This window comes from Protopterus annectens, chromosome 5.part0 (assembly GCF_019279795.1).
Source record: "Protopterus annectens isolate FY-2018-M chromosome 5.part0, PAN1.0, whole genome shotgun sequence".
NCBI lineage: Eukaryota > Metazoa > Chordata > Ceratodontiformes > Protopteridae > Protopterus > Protopterus annectens.
The window spans coordinates 437,681,130-437,698,503 of NC_056735.1; positions in this window are offsets into that span (position 1 = coordinate 437,681,130).

The window sequence follows — 17,374 nt, forward strand, 5'->3', positions numbered from 1 at the left end:
CATTTTCGAACAAGTGGATTTTCGGTCTTTTACAGTAGACCCATAATAATATATAGAGAATACCAGTTACAGACATCTCAGAAGTTTACAAACATTTCAAGATACCACATTGATGGCAATTAACAGTTACATAATGTTAAAGAATACAGTTTTTTACATGGAAGAAGTCCCATTATACATTATAATGCTTCAAATACAATGATAAAGATGGTTATTTACCTACAGATGTAATTACTACTTGCAGTTAGATTAAAATAAAATAAAGGGCAGTAGTTTGTCTGGGTACTAGGGAAGGCCTATCCAGGGGAGTTGCAAGAGCATAGCCAGGTGTACACTAAGTGTGACTTGAGGATCTTTTTAAATTGTGAGATAGAGCTGTTGGAAGTTATTGGGGTTGGCAGTTTATTCCATATTTTAGGAATAGAGAAAGAGAACAGAGATTTCCCAGCTAAATGTTTGGCTTTGGTGGTATCTACAAAGTGTTGGTTACTGGAGCGAAGAGATTGGGCAGTGGTGTATGGTTGAATAAGATTATGGAGAGAAGGGGTTTTATCAGGTTGGTGGAGAATTCTGTGGGCAAAGGTTAATTGATTAAAGTGTAAAAGCTTGGGGAGTTCAAGCCAATTTAGCTGTTTAAGTGATGTACAGTGATGTGATCTATATGAGGCATCAGTGGCAAATCTTGCTATTTTATTATAGCAAGATTCCAGTTGGATTAAGTTAGTTTTCTGCAAATTGGTTAATAATGCTGAGGCATAGAAGAGGTAGATAGGAGACGTGTGTGAGCTATGGTAGCTTTTGTGTTGCTTGTAAGAAATTATTTTATTTATATACATTCGTTCTATTTTTTTGTGAACCTTTTTGATAGTTTGGGCTGTATGAATATCAAATTTGAAATTATTGTCAATTTCAACCCCAAGCAGTTTAGTGAGAGTAATTGAGATGATCACAATTTTGTTCTAGACAAGATATTAAAAAACTAAGAATATGAGGGGGATCTAGTTGGGGTAAAAAGAAGGAGCTTAGTTTTGTTGAGATTTAGAATGAGCTGGGAGTTAGTGAGCCACGTTTCTACTGTCAGAAAGGAATCTTGGGTTATGTTGTGGAGGTCTTGCAGTGTGGAGGATGCACATATTAGATTGGAGTCATTGGCGTATTGTATTACAGAGGCGTATGGTGCAGAGTTGCTCAGCTGTTTAGTGAATAGAGAGAGGTAGCTTTGGAACCATGTGATAGTGGAACTGCTGAAGTTTAGGGTGGAGAGAATATTGATGAGTTTATTGTGATTTACAATGTCAAAGGCTTTGGATAAGTCTAAAAATATGGGGTATACAAATTGTCCATTGTTTTTATGATGGTTCAATGTGTTAGTAAAGAACAGCAGTGCTGTGGTGGTACTATCAAAGGGACAGAAACTGTGTTGGGTACTTGATAGTAGTTTGTGTGTGAAACGGTAGTCCATTAGTTGGGTGTACACAACTCTTTCTATTATTTTGGGTAAAAGAGATAGGATGGCAAATGAGCAATAACTGGAGAGTTCAGTGGAATTACAACCCTTGTGTAGTGGTAGAATGTTAGAAATGTTCCATATAACTGGTAACTTGCTTTCAGTTATCGATTGGTTTTTGAGTATAGTTACTGGGTAGGCTATTGCTTCAGCTGCAATTTGTATAAATTCTGCTGGAAGGTTATTAGTGGCTAAGGTTGTTTGTTTAAGTTCTTTAAGTAGTTTTTTTTATAGATGTAACAGATACTGGGTATATGTTAAAGTGGGAGGTGGACTCTTGGGAGTTGGTGCTGTTCTGGGGGGGTGGGGTAAAAGAGGTAGGGTTGCCTACAATGCCTTGAGAGTTTGCTAGGGATTGGATAGTTTCTGTGAAGAATTTATTGAATTTGGTTGCAATTTTTCCAGAATTGTTAGTTGTTGTTGGGGTAGGGGTAAAGGATATACCTGGATGAAGTATGTTATTAACTGCCACCAAGAATTTATGAGGGTTTTATGTATGTTTATTTTGAATGTTTTGGTAGTAATTGATTTTGTCTAATTTTGCTTGTATTTTTTAGTTTCATTCGAAAGTTCTAGATATGTTTAGTTAGTTGTTTGGGTTTTGTTTTTATGACATTGTTGTCAGGCTTTGTCTCTAGCTTTGATTAAGGATTTACATTCTTTAGTTAGCCAGGGTGCATAATTAGATTTTACCTGATAGTCCTAGGAGGTGCATGGCAGTTTAGTATGTCTAAGAATGTGTTGTTGAATGAGTTTACTGGGCCATCTAGTGGTATGTGTTTGATAGGTTCCCAGTTACAACTATTTAGAGTGGTGATTAAACTATTTAGGTTGAATTTTTTTTTGTTTCTTATTAAGCAGAAGGTGGGCTGGGTAACCTGATGAATCTGGGCCCTAAAAAGAAAGGTTGGCTAATGGTCACTTAGACTGTTTGGCAGACAGCCTGATTGAGATGCTAGAGAGGGATTGCTCACAGATTGACTGTCATTTGAAAGATTTATCAGTCCTTGTAGGGGAGGTGAAATCATGAGCTAGGTGAACCCATGGAGGTTTATATGGGATGATGGATTTTCAAAGGAGCAGCTGAGTCAATCAATATTGCAGTCATCCAACAGGATTGTTTCTTGTGGGAAGAGATTGGAAATCCAAAGCAGTATGTTTTCCAGAGTGGGGATGTTGCTTCCTGGTGGGATATAACCACCTATGATATTAATGTGTTTTTTAGGGGTTGATTTCTAATTTGGCAAAAATATCTCTTTTTATTCCTGAGTATACAATCTATTTTATACCATTCACTATTTACATGAACTCAGAACTTCAGTATTAATCCATATATACTATGCTGTTTGACAAAACAGATATACCATCCCTTATATATTAGGAAATTGTTTTTTGAGTTCCTTCATTTTGTAATACACTTTCATTTCTTGCAATCAGTCTGCTATCTATTTTATACATTTTATCAGAGGGAATTTGAACAAGCATTAAATATTTTATAAATAAAATCTATCAAACATAATCTATTTGTGATTTTTAAATCACATACCAGGAAATATAATTATTTGTGTCATACCAGAATCGTCTTATTATAAGCTACAGTTCCATATGTTATTGTATAACAAGCCATCAAGCTCTTAATATATAACAAGCAATCAAAACTACAAACAGTTATTATTGGTTTTTAGAGCTCATTTTTACCTTTAATTTATTATATGATATGAATTATGTATATTCATTATGTATTTTCCCCCTTGCTGTGGCCTAATGGTTAAGGTGTTTGCCTTACAAACACAAAGTGCAGGGTTTGAGTCTCACAAGGGATAATTGGCTAAGCTTAAAATGGCTCGCAAGGGCAATTAGCTTAGTATGAATCTATGAATCTGAATCTATGAATCTAAGCTGCCGTATGATTTAATACAATGTGTCTTATTTACTAGATATGTATGGGTTTAAGTTAATTTATCAGTGTTAATACTTAAAGAACACTACATTTCCCATTTTAACATTCTAATACATCACTTTCTGTTCAGGGAGTGAGTTGAAAAGTCAGCTTTCACTTTAAGGAAGAAGAAGAAAGTAAGAATAACTCATAGAACCTTTTAAAGTTTATAAACCCTCACAAAAGTGTTTACACTACTATATAGCTTCTTTTAATGCTAAATTAATGTTAAAGGCACAGCAATTGTTTGTTTAGCTTTACTTGTGCGCACAGAAATGATTGCAGCATTCTCAAGTGAATTTAAACACTTCAACATTAAATATTAGCCCTTCAAAACCATCTAATCAAGAAAAAAAGAAGCATTTTTACCCTTTGAAATGCTTCCCGAAATACAGACAATATCTTTTCAGAAACCCTGCATGTACAGATAAACTTGCAACAATCACAAGTGTTCATTTTTTATCTTCATTTTAAAATAAAGGTTTGGCAAGTTACATTAATCAGTAAATAACTAATAAACATCATAAAAATACAGTAACAAAGCATATTTAGAGATAAAACAATGACTCCAACACTTCAAATGCAGCTGTTTTCTCAGGTTTTCATGTATTATTTTATATGAAGCTTTCTATCAATATTTTAAGGAGACCAAACAATAAAACTTGTGTTGAAAGAATGCCAGTAATGTGTGATAAGAATACAGATTATATAAGTGTTGATGATGTGCTAATTGCTTAGTGACATTCCAATACTTTATTTTGTATATGTAAAACAGACACTTATGTAAATTAGAATGCAGCTTAGCATACCTTTTGCTGTCATTTTATATTCCAAGTACTATATAGTAACACAGCACAAAACCATATTAAGAACTTAAAATGTTTCTTTACATAAGCTTCATCATTTTGATGTTTTACATGTAGTGATAGGCACAGTATGACTGATTAAGCTCTATTTGAAATTAATTAGGATCACATATATACAAAGCTATGTCTGACCCAGCTCTGTTAGAAATGCTGCATCTAAAGAAATCCCTCCGCACCACACACTTTGGAGACCTTAACCTCATTACCACAATCAACAGAACATGCTGGAGGGACAGGTTCATAACCCAGAGACTGCCCATGGCCTGGAATAGACTTCCATACATGTCAAGCAGAGCATCTCACTGGCCCTCTTCAAGAGAAATCTTAATGAGTGGATGGGAAATAGAAAGTTCACTCCAGAGATCACTCCAGTTACTCTACTTGACAGAGACACTGGGAACTAACGTCAGGCAGCACAATGTCAGGGCATTTCTATGGAATAGGCTTGTAAAGGCTCCAGGGCCATTAGCCTACTACATACCTATGAACCTAGGATCACTTGAAATAATGAATAAAATGATTTACCTTATAGAAAGTGTTATTATTATTATTAGATTCTTACTGTTCATACACTTGTTTACATTACAGAACACATATTACAAGAAGAATGAATTAAATTTTCATTTATCTTTCAGTTTTTTACTGCTTTTATCTTTAACTGACCATCCATTTCTTGTTGCATTTCTTTGAGTGATGTCAATAAACATTGGGCCATTTCTTCTGTTTTTTTTCCTAGAATTTTATTCCTCTGTATAAACTCCAGAGCATCTTCCAAAGTGTTAAAGGTCCACTTGTCCTTCTATAAGATGAATCTTTATTTTTGCCGGAAACAAAATTTATGTTTTAGTGTTTTTTTTCTTTAAGTCCTTTATAAGATGTACACATGCTTTCCTTTTTGACATAATGGAAGTTGAATAATCAGCATAAAATCATATAATGTTTTCTTTTAGTTTAATTGGATAATTAGTCCATGCTCTTTTTATAAAAAGATCTTGGCTGGAAAAGAATCTAACAATCACTGACCTTGGTGTAGGTGGATTTTTCTTTATTAATGTGTTGGAAAGTGATCTGTGTGCCCTCTCAATACCAAAGGAAAGAGCCTGAGGCAGGTTTTTTTAAACTGAATCATATTGTCTCCTTTCCCTTTTTTAGGGATGCCATAAATTCTTATATTATTCCTGCTGGATCTGTTTTCGACATATTCTATTTTTTCCTGAAATAAGTTATTTTGTTTCAGGAGAAATTCAGTATTATTCTCACTCTCAATCATTCTTCCATCTAAATCAGTTATCGCCTCTTCTATATTTGAAATTTGTGAAGATTGTTGTTTAAGGGCTTCACTCAGCACTTATACCTGTTTTTTACATTCCTCCTTAATGTTGTCTATTTTGCTTTCCAATTTATCCATCTTTATAGAAAGTTCATTGATGTTATTGAGTATAGACTGACTGTCTCTCTTCATTGTATTGTCCTATACACTGGGTTTAGAGTGATTCATTCTAAGGGAATTAGTTTCTTGACAGGAAAAAGAAATGAAAAAAAGGTTTCAAACTTTTTTTTGTAGAATTTTTTTTTCAGAAGTAGTTTAATTATACATCAGTCAAGTTTTGAAATGTGTATTTTGGATTTTTCTGTAAAAATCCTGTCAAAGATATTAAAATGAAACAGAGCAAAAATACAGTGTTGTTAACTGCTAACCACATTGGCCACACCCCTCTCTATACTACTTTTTGATAATGCCAAACATTCCCAGAAATAGCTGTCTCTGAATGCCATATATGCCTGTATCAGGTCTCCTGTTAAATACATGTATGAGACACTGCACAATTTCAGCTATTTAGTCATTTATAATAACTTAAATTTTCAAATCTTAGGATCTCCTGTGTATAATTCTGTTGCACTCTTTCCAATTTACTCTTGCTTATTTTCCTATAATGTTTCAATATTGTTATTCCATACTGTAGTTTATAACTTACAAAAGTATAATTTTATCATTTTTGATTTCCTAGACTTTATAAATTTTTTTATATATGTGGCCTATAGTTCTGTAACTATCATTAACCAATGTTGATATTTATTTATTTATTTGACATTTGTTGGCCGAGATAGTCCGATTGAACTAGTGCCCTTTATCAGCCAAGGCCCAGGAAGAAAAGATCCACAGTACAGATTAATTAAGTAAAAAAATTCTACAGTACAAATTATACCAATAGGAAATTCACAATGCAAACTGTACTAGTGAAGTAATTAATAGGATTGCAGTACAATATAATAGACACAGTAAAAGGTATATACAAAAAGGTTAAACTGATGATTGGATGCAGTGAAGTACAAGATCTTCTCTAAATCACATTGCAAATTATGGTTGTAAAGTAATAGGAGCAAAGTGCAATATATTAGGCACAATAAAAAAGTACACATAAAACGATTACACTGATGACTGATTGCAGTGCAAGTTCAAGATCTCTGCTAATGAGAATTTTAAAGTAAGTAGAAAGTAATTAAGCAGGTAGGAAGAAAACAAAGGCAGAAATGCAGAAGTGTAATAGGTGTTCAAGTATGAGAGACAGAGCAGTTAGTAGACCAGTTACAGTGTGAGGGGAAATGAGAGAGTGGGGTAGACGAATGAAAAGGAATAAGTGTTAGACCACAGGTGGCAGTATTTTGAAGGGGTGTGGAGAGCAGGATTAGATTGCTATAATTGAAAGGAAGTTAGAATACATAGCAAAATTATGAGAAAGAAAGCAGTAGAAAGGAAAGTGAGGGAGGACAAAGTAATAAGGGAGGATAGAGGGAAGGGAATATTTCAAGTGGAATGATTGCAGTGGCATCTGCAATTACTGTGCAGGTAGTTTCTGAGAGTTGTCTTGAATTCATGAGTATGGGTAATATTTTTGATGGCCATGGGAAGCTTATGCCAGGATAGAGCAGGAAGGTAGCTGTAGAGGTTTTGTCCACAGCATTTTTTAGGTCTGTGGATTTGTAAGAGACATTGGTCAGAGCTTCTGAGGGATCATGGTGAGTTGTAGAGGGAGAGAAGAGAGAATATGCTAGGACAGGAGGAGGGGTTGTTTAGGATAGTGTGGATGATGAGCAGTTAAATAAATTTGAGTTGGTTAGGAAACTCTAACCAGCTGAGAGCTTGGAGAGCAAGACAGTGGCATTATTTTGGTGGGAGGTTAGCTACAAATCTGGATACTTTGTTGTATGTGGTTTCAAGTTTGGTTAATAGAAAGGACTGTAGGTTAGTAAGCATTTGAGAGCTGTAGAAGAGGTTAGGGAGCAGATAAGCTTGGGTAAGTGAGATTCTGAAGTTGGGGGTAAAGAACTTTTTGTTTCTATAGAATAGGCCAAGCTTTTGATGGGTTTTCTTTATACAGTGATGTACATGGAGGTCAAATTTAAGTTGGTCATTGATGTTTGTTCCATGGGCTTTGTGTGGGGTTTAGATGGGATAGTGGTATTATTAAGGGAAGAGATGTTGAAAGAGGATTTAAACTGGTAGAGAGATTTGGGTAGGAATGGGAGGAGTTTAGTCTTTTTGGGGTTACATATGAGTTGGTTGTTAGTAAGCCAAGTTTCAGAGTGGTTAAAAAAGGTTTGAGTTAGGGTGAGCAAGTCAGAGAGGTTGTCAGCAGTGGTGATGATAGTAGAGTCATCCATGTACTATATAAAGGATGACTAATGGCAGGCTGTGTAGAGTTGGTTAGTAAAGAAGTTGAAGAGAAGGGGGTCTAGAATTGATCCTTGTGGGGTGCCCATTTTAATGTGGAAAAAAGAAGATAGACCAGAGAGCCATTTCATGGATTGCTGTCTGTTAGTGAGTTAACAGTTAAACCAGGAGATAGTTGCAGAAGACAGATTTAGTTGAGAAAGTTTGGAGAGGAGGATGGAGTGGGAGACAGTGTCAAAGGCTTTGGATAGATCTAAGAAGAGGCAGGACACTAGTTTATTATAGTCTCTGGCTAGGGAGATGGAGTTAGTAAAGGAAATGGGAGCAGTAGTGGTGCTGTGGTGGGGCCATGTTGAGTAGGATTTGACGAAGTTTTCTTGAGTGAGATAAGACATGATTTGTTTATGCACACAATGTTTGAGAATTTTGGAGAGGGAAGACAGTTTGGCAATTGGGTGATCATTAGAGAGTTCCACAGAGTTTCCACCTTTGTGGATAGGCATGGTGTGGAATTTCTTCCAGAGAGTTGGGACAGTGGATTCTCTGATAGATCAGTTAATGACGATGGAGACTGGGTATACTATGGAGTTAGCAGCAACCTTTAAGTAGACAGATGGCAAGTTGTCAGCGGATGGGGAAACATGGTTTAATTTTAAGAATATTTTTAATGTAGCTAGTTGGGATGGGATTTAGTGAGAATATGAGATATGAATAGAACAACTCAAAGCTGGATATATCCATATACCCAGGTCCTTAAATTGATCTGCAGTTTTAATCATTGTATTTTATTTTAAATATTCACCTTTAAATCTTTGTTTCGCAAATTTCAAATCCTTAGTTTCTGATGTATTTATCAGCATATTATTTTTCTGTGTCAAGATGGTCTATTTAGTAAAGTTCCTTTGCAGATGTGCCCAGTCTGTAGCACATATAATCAGTTTGTGTCTATACTGAATAATCAAAACGTGAATTCACCGAACAGTATTTACATTGAAAATACCATTCAGCAAATTGTTAATAGTGAGGTTGCAGTACAGTGAAAATCAGAAAATTTGCCCTTTCCTCACTGTAGTGTGATCTCAGAGTCAGTATATATAATTAGCGGGGGTGTGGGGGGTGCAGCCCCCCAGAAGCGTAATTTTGCTGAACGGTATTTTCGATGTAAATACCATTCGGTGAATTCAATTTTTAATTATTCAATATAGATCCAATCAGTTTACCCATTCTCAAGCAATCTGCATAACAGAGTGCAGAACACCTCAGATTAAAAGGATACATTTGAAAGATACAAGCTAAACAAGTATGGACCTAGCACAGAGTCCTGTGAGACACCTTGACTGTTATTTAGAATTTCTCCAGTCCAATTGCTGTATGATACTTGCATGCCCTATTTGTAAACCATGCAGCTATCCATCTTATCAGGATTACATCAATACCTAGTTGTTCTAATTTAATTATCAGTCTTTTGTGTATTACCCTAAAGCTAAGTCTATAAATTACATCACAGCACAATTTTTCATTTTTAGTTGTTACTGGTTATAGATCTATTTTCAAATTGCATGCTGATATCTGGTTTCAAGTCCTAACCTTTCCAGATATGACAACAATTTATCAAAAATAACCTTCTCCGTTATTTTTTCACAACAAGAAAGTAAACATAAGGGTCTGTATGACCCTGTGTTTGTCCTATTTGCAATTTCCTTAAAGATAGGTATGTATCCCCTTTGGATGACATAAGAAAATAATTTAATTATTAAAAGCAATTATCTTTTTTCTCCAAACAACTTTATTCATTTTTCACATATGACAAAGACAATCTTACATTTATATAAATGAAAAACATACAAAATGATACCACTTTAGTTGCAGTGTACATCACAGACACCATTGAAACAACTGTAGTTGTAAACATTATACATCACTTACCAGTCATTGTCAGTTAAACGTCATATGTCTCATTCAAATCTTGCCTCTTAAACCTCATTCCTGCCCTGAAGGCATTGTTCCCACAATTCCCATTTTTCCTATGTAGTTTGCTCCTTCCCTTTTCTAAAGATTTAAATTCCAGTAGGTTTATCTCTGTTACTATATTCACTGCTTCTAGTAAAGTTGGTCTAGACTTTGATTTTCATTTTCTAGTAATTGCTTTTTTGGCAGCCACCATAATTAGACTCAGGAAGGCTTTACTATGATTAGGCAATTTCGATTCTGTGGCATAACTCAAAAAAAAAAAAAAATCATCCACCCATTCAGTCCAATCTCCTCACCCAGCATCTCTGACAGAGTGGTCTTCAGGGAATCCCTAAAGTCTGCCAGCTCATTACACTCCCAAAAAATATGTTCCCAGCTATCTCTTTCTTGCCCATCACACCTTCAACATTTGCTATCCACTTGAGGAAAAATTCTTCGGAGTCTACTTGGGGTATAAAAATACCTCTGTAAACACTTCCAGGCAAAGATCCTACATTTTCTAGACTTTGTTGAATATTTGGGAGAAATACATATATCATTCTCTTTGTGAATTGCTTTTCCAATCTCTCTTCCCAGTCCTTTCTAAGCTCCTCTGATTGATTCTTATAATTATCATGCAATATTGTATATGCTTTTCTAATTATTCCTTTTCTAATGGCAGCTTCTGTTCTAGATGATATTCAAAACTCTACTAGTGACGGTCTTTCATTTAGGAGCACCCTATTTCTTTCTCTTTGCCTATACTCTGATATCAATCCTTGATAGGGAAGGCAATCTCTAACCTGCAGTCCAAATAAATTCTTAGCCTCTTCACATTCTAATACCTTTCCCTTTCTAGTTATTTGCTCCCAATACCTTGGCTCCTTTGCCATTTTGTTTTCCAGTAAATTCCAGCCCCCTCTTGTCTATTACCTGTATCCCTGACTGCAGTCATCCCTATCAGCAAAATCTCTTTTCTCCATTCTCATGCTGGTCTGGTTCTTAAAATACTCCCTGCTATTTTATGAATATAATACTCTGTATGATCTTGGTTGTTCTCCTTAAGAATCTGCATCCAAAATCCAAAATCTCTCCTTATTTCTTGATCTTCCTCCCTGTGTCAGTATCATTCCTTTCCACTTTGAATTATAGTTTTCTGTGGGTCTATATTAAGAAAGCGAAAAGACGTTTACGCGAATACGTAAACGTCGAACCATATAGTGCGAAGTGGACTTAGAGCGAACGTCGAAAACCGCAAAAATGGAAATATCAAATTTCCATGGTTGGCCAGTCTGTGGATTAACTGCATAAGGTAAGTGTTGGATAGTTGTGGAGTTTAGGATAGGGTGCAGGTTAAGGTAAGTGCTTGGATAAGTAATGCATGTTAGATTTAGTGTAGGGTTAGAGTTAGGGTTTTGTTAAATGTATGTATGTAGGTTATTTATTTTGTTTGTGTATATTTGCGTAGGGGAAATGTGCGGTAATTACAGACCTTAGCATTAGGGAGGGGTTAAGGATAGTGCATAGATAGTTTTGTATGTGGGGTTTAGTAGTGTTGGTGGTAGGGTTTTGTTAAATGTATGTATGTGGATTATTTGTTTTGTTTGGGTGTATGTCTGTAGGGGACGTGTGCGGTAGTTACGGACCTTAGGGTTAGGGAGGGGTTAAGGATAGTGCATAGTTAGTTGTGTATGTGGGGTTTAGTGTAAGGTTAGAAGTAAGGTTTTGTGCTTTACTTTAGGTGAGAAGTAGGGTTTGGTTAGTGTATGTATGTGGTTTATTTATTTTATTTGGGTAGGTAGTATATAGCTAGTGGTGGGGTTGGCTGACTATGACAGTTTGATATTTTTTTCGCTGTTTAGTGCGTTCGGGATTTTTGTGGTTCGTGGTATAGGGGTCGATGTTTTGGTATTCGTGCATAGGGTTTTTTGCTTTCATAATATAGACCCTTTTCTGCTTGTGCAATGTATAAGAGCCTTAACTGTGCTGCTCTAAAGTACCCCCTCAAATTAGGTAATCCTAGTCCGCCTTGCTCTTTTGGTAGAATCAGTTTATCCCACTTGACCCTTGTTGTCTTCCCTTCCAAGATAAAATCCTTCAACTCTTTTTTAATTGTTATCCACAGCTTCTTCTCCGGTTGATAACAATTAAAAAAGGTTGGGAGGGTGGCCTAATGGTTAAGGTGTTTGCCTTAGAAACACAAGGTACAGGGCTTGAATCTCACAAGGGATAACTGGATAGGCTTAAAAATGTCTCGCAAGGGCAGTTAGCCTAGTACTAACCTAACCTATGAATCGGTGATAAAAGTATGCCTGACCTGATTATAAGACTAAAGGGACTAAAAAAATTTTAATGGTGTGTATCTTAGTATCCATATCCATATAGCAAAACTTCCATTTTCTGAATTTTTGCATTATCTTCTGTTTAGTCTTTTCCCACATATCCTTAGCTGCCATCACAGAGCCATTTCTAATCCATACTCCTAAATACTTCATTTTAAAAATCAGTTATCTTTTGTTCATATTGTGGCATCATCCTTAGACAAGGTAGAAAATTGTGCAGTGGTAGATTCATATGAACCTGGGAAACATGGTTTGAGAGCTTCACCATGTCTCTCTTTATGTAGCCCAAGGCGATAAATATTGGGTCTTTTACATCCACAATGGACTGAGTGAGTCATGCTGATACATGAGATTCAACAACCTGAGTAAGTGCATTATATTGCAGATCCTGGCCCCTGATAAGCAACTTACTGTGACTTTCTTCTTACTCAGTTTGGTGAGTGGGGTATATTTGTATTTCACAATGGAGTCTCCTATGACCAAAATATTGGGTTGCATGGCTTCTTGCTTTATGGGCTTAGAAGTTGAGACACAGTGAGATGTGGCAGTAGGCATAGTAGTTTACATTGCTTTAGTATACTGCTTTTGAGGTTGCTGAGGATGTTTATTGTAAGTGCAACATCAGACAGGCATTTGGGGTTTAGGAATATTAGTTCTAAGAGCCTCAGCATATGATGGGCTATGTGTCTGGACAATAGTATGTGTGATAGGTGTAGTGTGAGTGTTACTGACAACTTATTTCGTGTTATAAGTGCTTTCATGTGACAACCTTGCCTCCAGTCATAGCCGGCCTTAGGCATAGGCCAACTAGGCGGCTGCCTAGGGCACTGCTCTAACAGGGGTGCTTTTCTAGTATTTATTTGCTGTAGGTAGACCAGGATGGGGGCACCAAGTGGTGTGGTGGAGGGTACCGTGTAACCCTTTTACTAGGGCACCAGTTGACCTAAGGCCTCTCCTGCCTCCAGTGGCATTGTATTAATACATCTTGGCTGTAGGGATAGTGGTAAAGTTCATATGCATGGCTGCAGATCTTTATTATTATCTACAAGGGGATAGCTTCAGAGGGCTTTCAGCAGGCTAGCTTGAGTGCTGTTCAGAGTATAAGCTGCAATCAAAACTATAAGGGGGTAAACTCATAGGGTTGTGCTTCTTAATATGCTAACTAGTCACTCTTTGAACAACTGAATACTGAGGACATTTCAGTTGTAGTTTTATAGGGAAATTTTTAAATATAATCACCTATGTCTATACGGGTCTATATTATATTTTCGAAAGTTTCAAATATCGAACACCATATGGTCGACACCATATAAGCGATGTTTGAAATTTTGAAAATATAATAAAAAAATAAAAATAAAAAACTATACTTACCTAAACGCTGTGCCCCCCACACCCCCGCTACTTAAATATACTTACTCAGAGATCACACAGCATTGAAGTAAAGGGAAAATATTCTCTACTGTGATTTCCATGTTACGCGCGTAACGTTTCAACGTTTCAACCAGTCGGGTTCGTTCAATACGCATTCGCCATTTACAATTTTCGATCACGCGATAGAAACCTATCTATACAGGGCAGTGCTAGCAGTAAACATGCAATGACTAAATAGCAGACAAAAATAATAAACAAGGAATTGGACCTTATGGACAATAAGCAACAACAAACCTTTCTGTTCAAGTAATCTTGGACCATGAAATGCATCAGGTTCCCTCCACTTATACTAGAATTTAACCAAAGCAGTTTTAACTTGAGATCTCAAGAAAAGCAAATTGCAAATTCAACAAGAAATATAGTAGAGTAATACAGTTAGACCACAAAACAGTACACAATACAAGCGCAGAAGCAATTGAAATGTACTTATTAGTCTTGTTTTATGCTGTATTCAAACAGAAAGCACTTTCTCTTTTGTGTTGTGGTCATCTGCTGAACTCTATATCAGTGGATTCAAGGTTATGAATAAACAGAGGAATCTGATGAAGTCTTTAAGGTTCAGACAAAAACACGTATTCCTAGTGCCAGTCAACAAAGTGTTTGACCATATTACACTCAGTCTGTTTGTATTTTTATTTTACTGTATGTGGCCATTGCCATCTGTGTTTTTATTTTATCACTTTTTATCACTGCTAAGCCCTTTATTCTATACACATTTAAGTAGTTTAGGGAAATATTCCTGTTGCTCTATTCCATTTTTTAAATGACTTTAGGTAATATTTGAAATTCCCTTCCATCTAGTGACCCCCCCCCATAGTATTGTAGGATTTTCTCATTAGTCTAGGGAGTTCAGAGGTATAGGAGTACTCATGCATGCACAGAAATAACCCCCCCCCCACACACACACAATACCTATCCCCTAACTAACTCCCCACTGTGACTACTCAACCAGACATCCAGTCAAATAGTCACACATGGCTATTAAGCATGTAGTTTGCCTGAGATGACAGCCCAATATAGTCATTCTACAGGCTGTGTAGAATCACTGCAGAGGGACTGCCTCTGAATTAGAAAGGGCTACCTCCAGTGAAAAAATATATGTGTTACAGCTTCTTGTTGGTGGTAGCCCTTTCTGAATATGAGGGTTTGTCCCTTAGTGTTTTCCTGTGGCCAAAATGTTAGGAATATTGGCAGCCTGCCACAACTGAAGCTCTCTGCTGTTATACAAATCCAGTAAAGCAATAAGGCAGTATACATTTAAATCTTAGAAATGGTAATATGAATCTAACTTTTCCTTAGCCATATTTCTCAAATGAAGCTGCTCAGGGGCACACTTTGTGTTATGGTATTACCCTGTAAAGAGTAACAGTTAGAAAAAACCTGTAACAACCCATATAGAGAAAAATGGATAGCTCACATGCATGTTTGAGGTTTAGAGGGGTTAAATGGGAGAACATCTGATGGTGATTTAATTATGAGGCTTGAATCTTTACCTCTGAAGTACAATTGACTGTTAGTGCAAAAAGGATGTGAATGTCAGCTAAGTAACCCGCAGTGGTTGATACTACATCCAAATAAATAAATAAACAAACAATAGCTGATTGGCAAGCATTTGCTAAGGCTTATGTGCTTGCATACCATCACCACAAAGAGAACAGTGAAGAAAAACATAATATTTTATACTGAGTAAATTTGCATTTTATATTAAAATATGGTGTCTATTTAGCTTAAGACTTTCACTCTTAACATCTTCAGTAGAGCAATGGGTATGATATTGTCAAGTCTAAATTACAAGGGCTAAACAAAAGAAAGAAGTATCGTTTGCCACAGGATCAGCTATGCAAATGCAGTGCAAGACAGATCTTAATCAGTATGGCCATAAGATAAAGACTTTTATTTCACTTTAAAAATGAAAGTTAATCAGAGACTTTACAGCTTGCAGGCATATGCACCTGCTATGCTTTTCTCATGTCTGACAAAACAAAGTAAATGTATCATAGGCCCCTTTTCTGGCCTAGAGGTCACTGGCATGGTTTTATTTGTGTATTTTTCAGAGTTCAGTCCCTGATGATAATAAATGTGGCTTAATCAGCTTGTGTTTCCTGTTATTAAAGATGATACAAAAAGTTCAAGATGACTGTGTTGTGATAATTGTTATCCAGAAACAGAAATTATGGCAATCTATGTTGTGTACATTTTAAGAATTCAGGTTTAAAATGTCACTCTGAAGTTATGTGCCTTTATAAACTAGTTGCAATATCACTCTCAATGTATAGGGGTAGAAGTAGCTTTTCATCCAAAAAATCAGGAATAGTTGGAGTGACAGCACTTCTTACTGCTTAGGCCATTAATAGCAAAGGCACTGCTCAAGTCTTCTTAAAGGATGGCAGAGATATAGTCATATTATTTCCATTTAGTACAGGCCATCATCAAAGATTAAATCGGAGTGATATATGTACCATAATTGCCATTCTTGTACTTGTGAGACAAGTTTACAGTATCATAGGATCACAGAAAATTACTAGGTTATTAACCCGGAGGTCATTTTATGCCTAGCCATTTCATCCCAATTTTAAACCATAAAAATGCTACTCAATACCCAAGACTGTGTTTAGTGATGACTGCCCATGTCCAGGAGAGTTGTGGGCTCTATCCCCAGTAAGAATTTATGGTGCCCCATTCACTCGTCCAGGTAACTCTTGAACAGTGTCATAGAGGTGCTCTGTTTCACATGAATTGGTAAACTGTTCCAAGGATGCGGGAGTCACTGGGAGATAAATCTGTCCCTCCAGCATGTCCTATTTAGGTTTCAGGCCAGATTTAGGTCCCTGGACCGGGTAGCTCGACTCCTATTTGGTTTTCAAATATGCAGCAAGTTCATTCTGTTTGGGTCTTGGATTGCTCTGTAGGCCAGGCATGAGTCTTCCCTAAGAAGTCTATATGATGTGGATTATAGTGACAGGGACTTTTAGCGTGTAAGGCACGTACTGGAGCCCCTTGATCTCCTTTGTTAGAAACCTCTGAGGTCTCTCTAATTGCTGCAGGTGCTTAGTACAGTACTTGCCAAACAAGGAGTTATACCCAATTATAGCCCGGATAAGTGCCGAGTATGGGGGGGGGGGTTATAACTTCTTTTGCTCTTGAGGCGATGCTTTAACTAATCAAGTGTGCTACATAGAAAGCTTTCCTTTCTACAATAGAAATGTGGTGGTCAAAGTTGAGGTTGCACTCAACTCGTGATCCCAGGTCCCTTACCACTTCATGGGTACTTAGGGTATTTTTATTTATTTGATAGTGTGAGGAGACATTATTTGTGCCTAAGGGAATAATGATACATTTATTTGCATTCTGTTTGAGACTGTGACTAATACAACAGTTGCTGGTCTGTGTGAGACCCTCCTGGAGTATACTAACATCATTTCAGGATTCAATGATTGCACCTAGTTTGCAGTCATCTGTAAACTTGGTCAGGCACAATCCCTTAGTTTTGATCTGAACTTCTGAGAAGTATATATCAAACAGTAGGGGGCCCAGCACTGACCCCTGTTGCATCCCATTGGTAACAGGTCTGCTGGTTGATGTGTAGTCACCCACATTAATAGTGTGTGTTTTGTTTGTGAGCCACTTGGCAACCTATCTTACAATGAAGGGGTTTACATTCAGTTT